This window comes from Dermacentor albipictus, unplaced genomic scaffold (assembly GCF_038994185.2).
Source record: "Dermacentor albipictus isolate Rhodes 1998 colony unplaced genomic scaffold, USDA_Dalb.pri_finalv2 scaffold_66, whole genome shotgun sequence".
Lineage (NCBI taxonomy): Eukaryota > Metazoa > Arthropoda > Arachnida > Ixodida > Ixodidae > Dermacentor > Dermacentor albipictus.
The window spans coordinates 417345-426061 of NW_027225620.1; the positions used below are offsets into that span (position 1 = coordinate 417345).

Here is an 8717-nt window from a genome sequence, read left to right on the forward strand (position 1 = left end):
TCCTTCGTCTCCCACTCCAGCGAAGGGGGGCGGAGCTGGTTACGAGGCCGACAACGCCGACGACGACGCGAAACCCAGGAACGGACGCCAAAGAGCTGCGCTCTAAAAGAAGGCGGGCACTGTGACGAACGTGTCACGGGATACTCCGGCTCTGGTACGGGAGGACGCAGGGAAGGAATTTCGCTTGCCGGGGCTAGACGGGGCCAGTGGAGAGAGTGTCTATGCTGGCGGTGACGCTCGCCTCCTGAAATGACGGGTTAGCACCACCTCATATGTTGCTATCTCTGCTATTATTGAACTAATATGTAAATTTTTTTGCCGCTTAACAGCTCTAGAGTGCACATAACTTCCACTTACAACCGAAATTTGCTATATGCCCTGGTGAGGGGCCCTTTAAGCAATAAACCCTATTATAATTCCTAATTGCCTGAAGAAACTGCCCTGAGGCATGCAACACGCATTTTTTTCTTTTTGTGAACATTTTACTTCGGTGACGCCAACTACAGCGATAAGGGAAGAATAAAGTGACAGAAGCTAGAAAAAAATTACCGACGATTACGTTACTTCCTAATGCGAAATTTGAGCGCAGCAAATAAGCTGTTTCACCTTTTCGATGGATTGAGGCAAAGAAATCGAGCAACACATGTATGCGCTATCACAGAATTTTTTTTTTATTTTTCACACGTATTCCTTTAACAAAGACTCCACTAACAGTTCTTGACAGTCATGAAGGAAGCTTTGTGGTCGGAGAAATAGACTGATATATGTTCGACTTGGTACACCAATGCTTGATTCTCAAAGACGAGATCTATACAAGTGCCTCGCGAGGTTGTCACAGCCGTGGGACGCGTTACGAGCGAGAGGAACGGGATGTTCTCCCGCATAAGTGTTAGGAAATTGCTGTTTGTCTTTATGTCAACATTAAAGTCCCCCACTACTAACATCGGTGTGGATCGATGGACGGTTAACCCATTAAGGACCAGCGTGACCATATGGTCACGTTAGTCTGCACAGTGGATTTCAATTAATTAAGATTACCAAAATGGCACCAAAATCGCCTTTGACATGCCAATTGACAGACTAGAGTCGCCTTTATGGATACCAAGTGTCAGCAGCTGTCAGTCGTTTTGTGGGAGCCCCTCGCAGAGGCGGGAATAAGTGTTGCTATGCGAGTAGCGTCGCGATGCGTCGCTCCAAAGGTTAAGTGTTTTTTTTTCACTACTTGCTTATGCAATTGTAGGATATTGTTACCTCCATATTGCTCTTTGAATATATGACCTTCGATGAGCATTTGGGAAAGAATTATGTTTGATTTATCCATGAACGAGTACGTTATCTTGTGCGTTGCCATATGGTCACGCTGGGCCTTTAGGATACCGAACTTTTTATTTTTTTTAACTGCATTGTCATCTCTTGCATGGCTGCTGGCGCGTTCCCACAGTGGTTATTTGTTATTTTATTGTCTGAATAGGTAGATGTCGGAAGAAATATTGGAGATACTCGAAGAGGAGGATGACGATGTGTCAGTGATTTATATCGAGCTGTCAGATCTGGCAGCTGCATATACGCTAGCACCTATTCGGATGAACACTCGGCCGAAAAAGACTCAGACGGGCTCATTGACAATCTAAGTGGGCGGCAGCAATGAGCCGACGCTGAAGCTGTTTTCTCCGACGGACGCAGCATTGGTGGATGCGAGTCTGACCACAACGACCCCGGCGGGCAAAGTGACGGAACATCAGAGGTTTCTTCTGCTGTAGTTGATGCGGCCATTCCTGCTAAATTATCCACTGCTTCTAAGTGGACGAAGGGTGACCTCCAGAAAAGCCTTGGCATATTTCCCGACCCAAACTTTGGTGCTTACAGGGACTTTTCAGCTGTTGAGTTGTTCGAACTCTTTTTTGACGAAGCCGTCGTGGAGCTGTTAGTCGAACAAGAAACGTTATTTTGAATATGCCTGATCCAAAGGTTACCAAAGAAGAATTAAGATAAGTTTTCTTGGAGTACTTGTTTTTCCCGGCTATAACCGCTTGCCAGAGAAAAAGTGCTATCGGGACAGCGGCACGGATATGTGCAACAGGATGGCCTAGAATGCTATGCGAAGAAATCGCTTCATACAGATAATGTGATTCCTGCACGGAGCGAAATGCAAGCCTAACACTTAGTGACAATTTGGCAAAGTTGCGCCCATTGACGGCACTATTGAAAACAATATTTCTGGAGCACTTTCAAGTTCTGTGCGTCACCTGAATGGTCGTCATGACTGGAAACAGTTCATACGCGGAAAGCCTATCCGCTTCGGGCATAAAGTATGGCGGCTAAATGCCAAGAAAGGATACCTTGTAAACTCCAAAGGGCATCAAGGCAAGCAGGTGATCGCGGAACATCTCAAAAATATGAAATGAACTTCGGAAAAGCAGCGGCGCCACTTTTTCAAATGGGGGATGAACTCGCAGCAGAGACGCACAACCTTCCTTTCTTTTTCTATTTTGATAATTTATCCACAAGCATGCAGCTACTCAGGCATCTCAAGGCACAGGGCTATGAAGGCACGGCCACAGTGAAGCAGAACCGTTCTCACAAAGAATGCCCTATCGCTGGACCAGAACTCGTCAAGCGCCAACCTCGCGAGCACAAAGAGCCCGTGCTGAGCGACAATGGGATAATTGTTGTCCGCTGGATGGACAATTCTGTAGTAACGATCGTAAGCACCATTCAAGGCGTAGAGCCAATGTCATCTGCAGACAGGTACTCTCGTGTTCAAAAGAATCGAATCAAGGAGGCCCGTCCAAACACTGTTGCTCAGTACAAGATTTATGGTAGGTACGGACCAGATGGATGCAAATGTAGGTGCCTACAGGTTTGCAGTCCGTGGCCAAAAGTGGTGGTGGCCGATTTTCACTTGACTTTGTGATGTATCTATCAGCAACACTTGGACGCTAATTCGTAACACAGGGTTCAACGTCACGCACGTGGAATTCCACAGGCAAATTGCAGAAAGCTACCTGATGCGATGGGACAATAAGCCTACAGGGCCTGGTCAACGCAGAATCCCAAAGACTGGTCATGTCCTGACTGGTGCAGGGTATGACCAAGTGGCCCAATTTGTTGCACCAATACCTAATGGCAAGAGGTGGAGGTTTGCATAAGATAATTGCAACAACGCGGTGCACCCAAAGCGCACAAAGTATGACGTCGGCATGTGTATTCCATGATTTAAACCATATCGCACTAAATAAGTGCTCGACTATTCGCTATGTATGTTTTTTGTGGCGTTTCATGGCTTGAAATAAATGTTTTTCACTTCGCGTATTTTGCTGTAGCGTAAGGGCCCAGCGTGACCACATGGTCACGGGCTATATTTCAAAAAATAATTAGGCAAGAGTAATAATGTTTTGCATGTGAATTATTAGTATAAAGGTAAGTTAATATATTAGATTTATTTCAAGATAGCAAGAAAAAAAAGAAACCGGTCCCTAACGGGTTAATGCGAGTTGCAGGAAGTGCACGACGTCTTTCGTGAGTGCGGTAGGGGCGAAGTAGGCAGCTACTACCAGCAAGCCGTTGGGCAACTTTGCGGCGCACAGTTCGCCAACTTCATGTGACGTGCCAAACATTTCGACTGGTATTGCAGAGAGACCTGTGCGCAAGTAGATAGCGACTCCCGCCGCTCTGTTGTGGTCTCTGCGAGCACCACAGCAGTATAGGAAATCTATGATTTCGAGAGGCTCTTCGGGATCCATCCAGGTTTCAGCAAAGCAAAGTACAGAGGAATGGCGCAGAATGTGATCGTGGTGTACGTCCTTGGCATGTGCGGCAAGGGAGCGTACGTTAAGAGCGGAGATCCACAAGTAGTGCGGCTGTTCAGTCATGGCGAGGCACTTGGCGGTGATGGTGTCAAGTTTGTGGGACTGCAAGCGACGAAATTCATCGGCTAGCTTTCTGTCCGGATTGGCTTTTCCGTGGTAGAATGTGAAGTCGTTGTCAACATTGGTCAGGTAGAGTCCGTTGATGTCTGTAGCGCGACTCAGTGCCACGTATACCAACTTCTGTGGATGATTCTTGGCGTAGGAGTACACGACTTCATCTTATGTGCCACCCTGGGATTTATGAATGGTAATGGCGCTCGCCTGCACAACGGGAAGCTGGCATCTTCTTACCGATACCTTCGTCTTCTTATCGATAACGCAGGTGACGGTACGCCTTTAGCAGCAGCAGCAGCAGCAGCAGACGGAGGACTTCCATCGGTCGTCTCGCTCATGGCTCAGAAAGAACTGGCAGATAATTTCGCAGTGGCGAACGGCAGCGGCAGTTTCGGCTCGGGCGGTGCACATATACAGATCCGCCGCCACCGATCTGGCTCTCTGATTGCCACCGCACAGGGCGAACGGCAGCGGCAATTTCGGCTCGGGCGGTGCACATATACAGATCCTCCGCCACCGATCTGGCTCTCTGATTGCCACCGCACAGGGGTTGCATTGGAGGAGGAACGAAGAAAGGAATTAAGTTCGAGCCGGCGCTTTGACAACCGGAGACTCGCAGGAAGAGGGGGGAGGGGGGCGGCGTGTACACCCAGCGGCAAACGATGGGGGCAGAAGCGCGCGCAGCAAGCGGACAACACGATAAAGGGAGGAGGGAAGAGATAGCAGCGACTGACTGATGCCGCTGACGCCGATAGTGAGTCAACCCCAGCTGCGGAGTTGGTTTCAGGGACAACGCCGCCGATGCCGACACAAACAATATGATACCCTCGCTTCCGCAGCGCTAAGAACCAGGTCTAGCCGTGGGAAGGCGGTCACATATTCGTCGACGTGCCGGGGCCTACGTGAAATAACCGGCGCGTCGGCAACTGAAGAGCACCCTATCCGCCACACAAGAACAGGGGGGGGGGGGAGGGACCCTTTCCTCCTCTTTCTGCATGGCGGCGACGGTGTTCTATGCAGTCACGTTATCTTGACTCTCTAGCGGCGTCAGCGGCATCCAGCGGTATCAGTCGGTCGCTGCTAGCGCTGGGGGGATGAAAGGGGGGCGGAGCTGGTTACGATGCTGACGACAACGCCGACGACGACGCGAAACCCAGGAACGGACGCCAAAGAGCTGCGCTCTAAAACGAATTCCTGTTATAATGTGTACCGGGAACTAAAGTAATTCCTTGCCTGATGATAAAAGTTCGGCAGCACGTCACACACCTGTAACACTGAAGGCGAAAGCCTGCTTGACAGGTGGTAATACATAAAGTTATACGATCGGAGGCGTCGGTCTTCCTGCAAGACAAAACGAGCCGCAGTGTAAAGTGAACGTATGGCGCTGTAGGTCGACCTCCTCAGCGACACATGCAGGCACCTAAAGCTCTACCTATCGATTCTTTAATTCGTTCTCTCTTTCTTTTCGTCTTTCTTCCTCTCTTTCTTTCCTTCTTTTTTCTTTGTTCTTTGGTTGGTTCTTTATTTCTTTAGTTCATTCTTTCTTCGTTTCGTCAGTGTGAGCCTACGATGGCGGCTGTTTCCCGCGCGCAAGGGAGGAATGCTGGGAGGAAGCGCGCCGTCCACTGTTGCGCGCAAGGTACCGGGGGCAGGGGAGGTAGGTTGGGGGGAGGGGTGGCGTCTACTCCCGCTGCAGCTGCTTATGGCGCGGCCGCGCGGGCCCTATCTTGAAAGCGATCTTTGGTCACCCGCAAGGCGCCGGGAGGCGGTGAGGGATGCAGGGGGGGGGGGGGAGGGGGCGTTATACTTCGGCGGCTTCTGCGTATGGCGTGACCACGGGCCCCTACCTGGAAAGCGAACCAGTCTAGGTGCACGGAAGGCTCCATGTTTCGCGTGCGCTTTGTTCTCGACGCTCAGTTCGCGTTGAAGCGAGAGGCAGCACGACGGTCGATTCGCTCGCGGCAGCTCCCGCGCTTCCTCCCTCCCGCGTTTTCACTGCGAGTTTCCACGGTAGTCGAGTGAGATGTGCTCATGATTGCTTGTGCGCACGTGACGCTGTGCATGTTAATGTAGTTAGTAACAAAATGTTACCAAGCTTATACTGCCGAAAAATTTACTAGCGTTAGTTCTTATAGCTGTCTACTAATTTGCTATTGTAATCGATGCTTCGCCTTTCGGGTGAAACTGCGGCTTTTTATTATTTAGACAGACAAAACATTCCAAGCATGCCAACTTCTGAACCACTATTGCGAACATTGTTTTAGTACTATAGCAACTATATGGACATTCCAGGCGCATTTCTGCCGTCGCTGTTGGCAGGTTCTGTCTAAGTGAGAGCGTGTGAGGGCGAGGAACGCGGCACTGATGCGTGCCCTATTCTTTCGCGCGCGAGGCAGCGGTGTAAGGCGACGGAGCAGGGGCGTTCTTCACCGGCGGATGCTATGGTGCCTCGATGTCCTCCTCGCCCCCCGCTCCGTACAGAGTGGAGACAACCGCCGCGTCTGCTACGACGTTGGCCACGCGAATTGCGGACGCCGCAGTAGACGCCTTTGGCGGACGCCGTAGGGACGTGTTGCCGGCGCTCGCGTGTCTTGAAAGTGGTTTCCGACGTGGCTAAAGTGCGCGCCGGCGCGGGCCTCATCTTCAAAGCGATCTGCGATGTTTGCAGATTGCGCGTAGTGCCGGTAGTTTCGTATGTGTTGTGCTTTCGACATTTCGTACGCGTTCAAGCTACAGATGCAAGTAGGTGCATTGCCTCGCGGCTGCTACCATGATTCCTAGCTCCAGCGCTATGACAGACACTTTCCGCTGTCATCGAGCGATGTGTGTTCATGTTTACCTATGCGCGCGTGACACCGTGCTGCTTAATTTAGTTAACACACGTTGACGGGCCAGTTGGTTTGAATCCATGATAGAATGTGTAAGCATGATTGAACAAGGACGTAGAAAGAAGCAGACAGACAAAGACAGCGCTGTCTCCGTATGTACATTTCTTTCTATGTCCTCGTTGAGTCACAATTAATATTCTATCATTGTTAATTTAGCTAGTAGGTGGATGTTCACAAGTTTATACGTCCGAAAAAACTACTATCCTTACTTCATACTGCTACCTACTAATGTGCTATCGCATTCGGTGCTCCGCCTTTCCGGTAGAACTGCGAAGTTCTTGTGCACTTCCGGTTTTGTGGTCTCTCAAAGGAGTCATCTTCTGAAGCGATCCTAGAGGGGCTACTTACGGGGTGCAATCAAAATCACTCTAATTTACGCATTACCGCGGCTATCCATTGACGATGAATGGAGAAGCGAAGCGGCGAAAGGAGATTTAGACCGTCACAAGGTTTTAGTATATGTGGTAAATTCCGAAAATAGGTAATCTGTTCACCCTTGTTGCTCAAAAGGCTGTCGGCGATGCAGATGGACGAGAAGCACAATTGCAAATTTTGATGAAGCGTGAAAACCTTATATATTTGTTGTGTGTAGCACAGAGCTAACATATGTAATATGGCCCATATCGGCTGAGTTTGGTTCTGCTGAGTTTGGTTCCTGCGTTGCTAACGAGTGTACAGGCTGTCGTATTTATACAGGTTGTCCCAGCTTCCCTACACCAATAATTTAAAACACAGGGATCATTATACGACAATATGACGAAATACATGTTTTCGTGCTTGTTTGCTGAACGACCAGTATTCTTCTAAGCGCTGACAGCCGGGTATTAGTTCATTAAAATGAATTAGTGAACTTTTTAATTCTTCTTGGTGTCCAGATGCCAAATGAAGAGCTGAGAGGATCGTCAGACACGTAAAATATAGATGCTTGAAAGGAGGTAAAGGCTGTATGTTTATTTTTCTAGCGAAGAAAGAAAGCGAAATGTGAAAAACAGAATCCGATTGGCCACTCCCGTGTCAGGGTTCGCAAAACCACAAAAGAATCTCACTTGAGAAGCAAGCAGTTCATCTGAGGCTCATGGTCAGGGCCTCGAGCTCTCTCCATCTTGGTGCTCAAACACAGCCGGGAGAAATCGGTTGTATGTGAAAAGACAAATGATCTGCTGTTCTCGCCCCTGGGCCCAGATGCAGATGAACAGCTTGCTTTCCAATCAAAATTAATGGCGCTGCTGTACCTTGAACGAGGACGCTTAGGCACATAGCATATTTATACTTCGTGGTCCCTCTGCATTGGAAGGGAAAAATGAGGACGTGGTGCGTACCTTGCTGAAAACACGTCATTTTGACATATCTTATGATTATCTATGATCCCCTAATTGACATTTTGATTATTAGAAGACATGCAATGTTAGCTAATCATTTGTAGTTAACTATGTGGATGTCCGAGACTAGAAATTACTGGCGGTGCCTCAAGTGGACTCCGAGAAATGTGAATTTGTACTAGCTCGCGTAGCATGGGCCGTCTTTCAATACAGGTTCGTCCGTGGTAGCTGGGACACAAAATGGATCGTCAGCTTTCAGTATTTGACAGGTATTCTACAGAAGTATGAACTTTGGTCTTGTTATCCACTTTTTAACGAGGGCATCAGTACACGCATTGTTATAAAAAAAGGATCTCAAAGCAAGCAACGGTGACCGACTTGCGTTGGGGGTTAAACAAGAAAGAAACAAAGAAGACGGAAGGTGTTATCTCCGCCGAATCTGCCCATTCAGAATGGAGCTGATAACACGAGTCTAATGAACAGCATATAGATTAGTCTCACTATGGTCACAACCTTGCACTTATTTTCTGATTACGGCAGACAATGTAAAGAAAAGACAACGATGCTTCTGATAAGGTCTTACAGTT

At 48.7% G+C, this 8717-nt stretch overlaps 1 pseudogene; it reads right to left on the reverse strand.

The window, feature by feature from the left end:
* Window positions 1-719: 719 nt before the first annotated feature.
* Window positions 720-7913, reverse strand: LOC139053070 (uncharacterized; annotated as a pseudogene).
* Window positions 7914-8717: the final 804 nt, after the last annotated feature.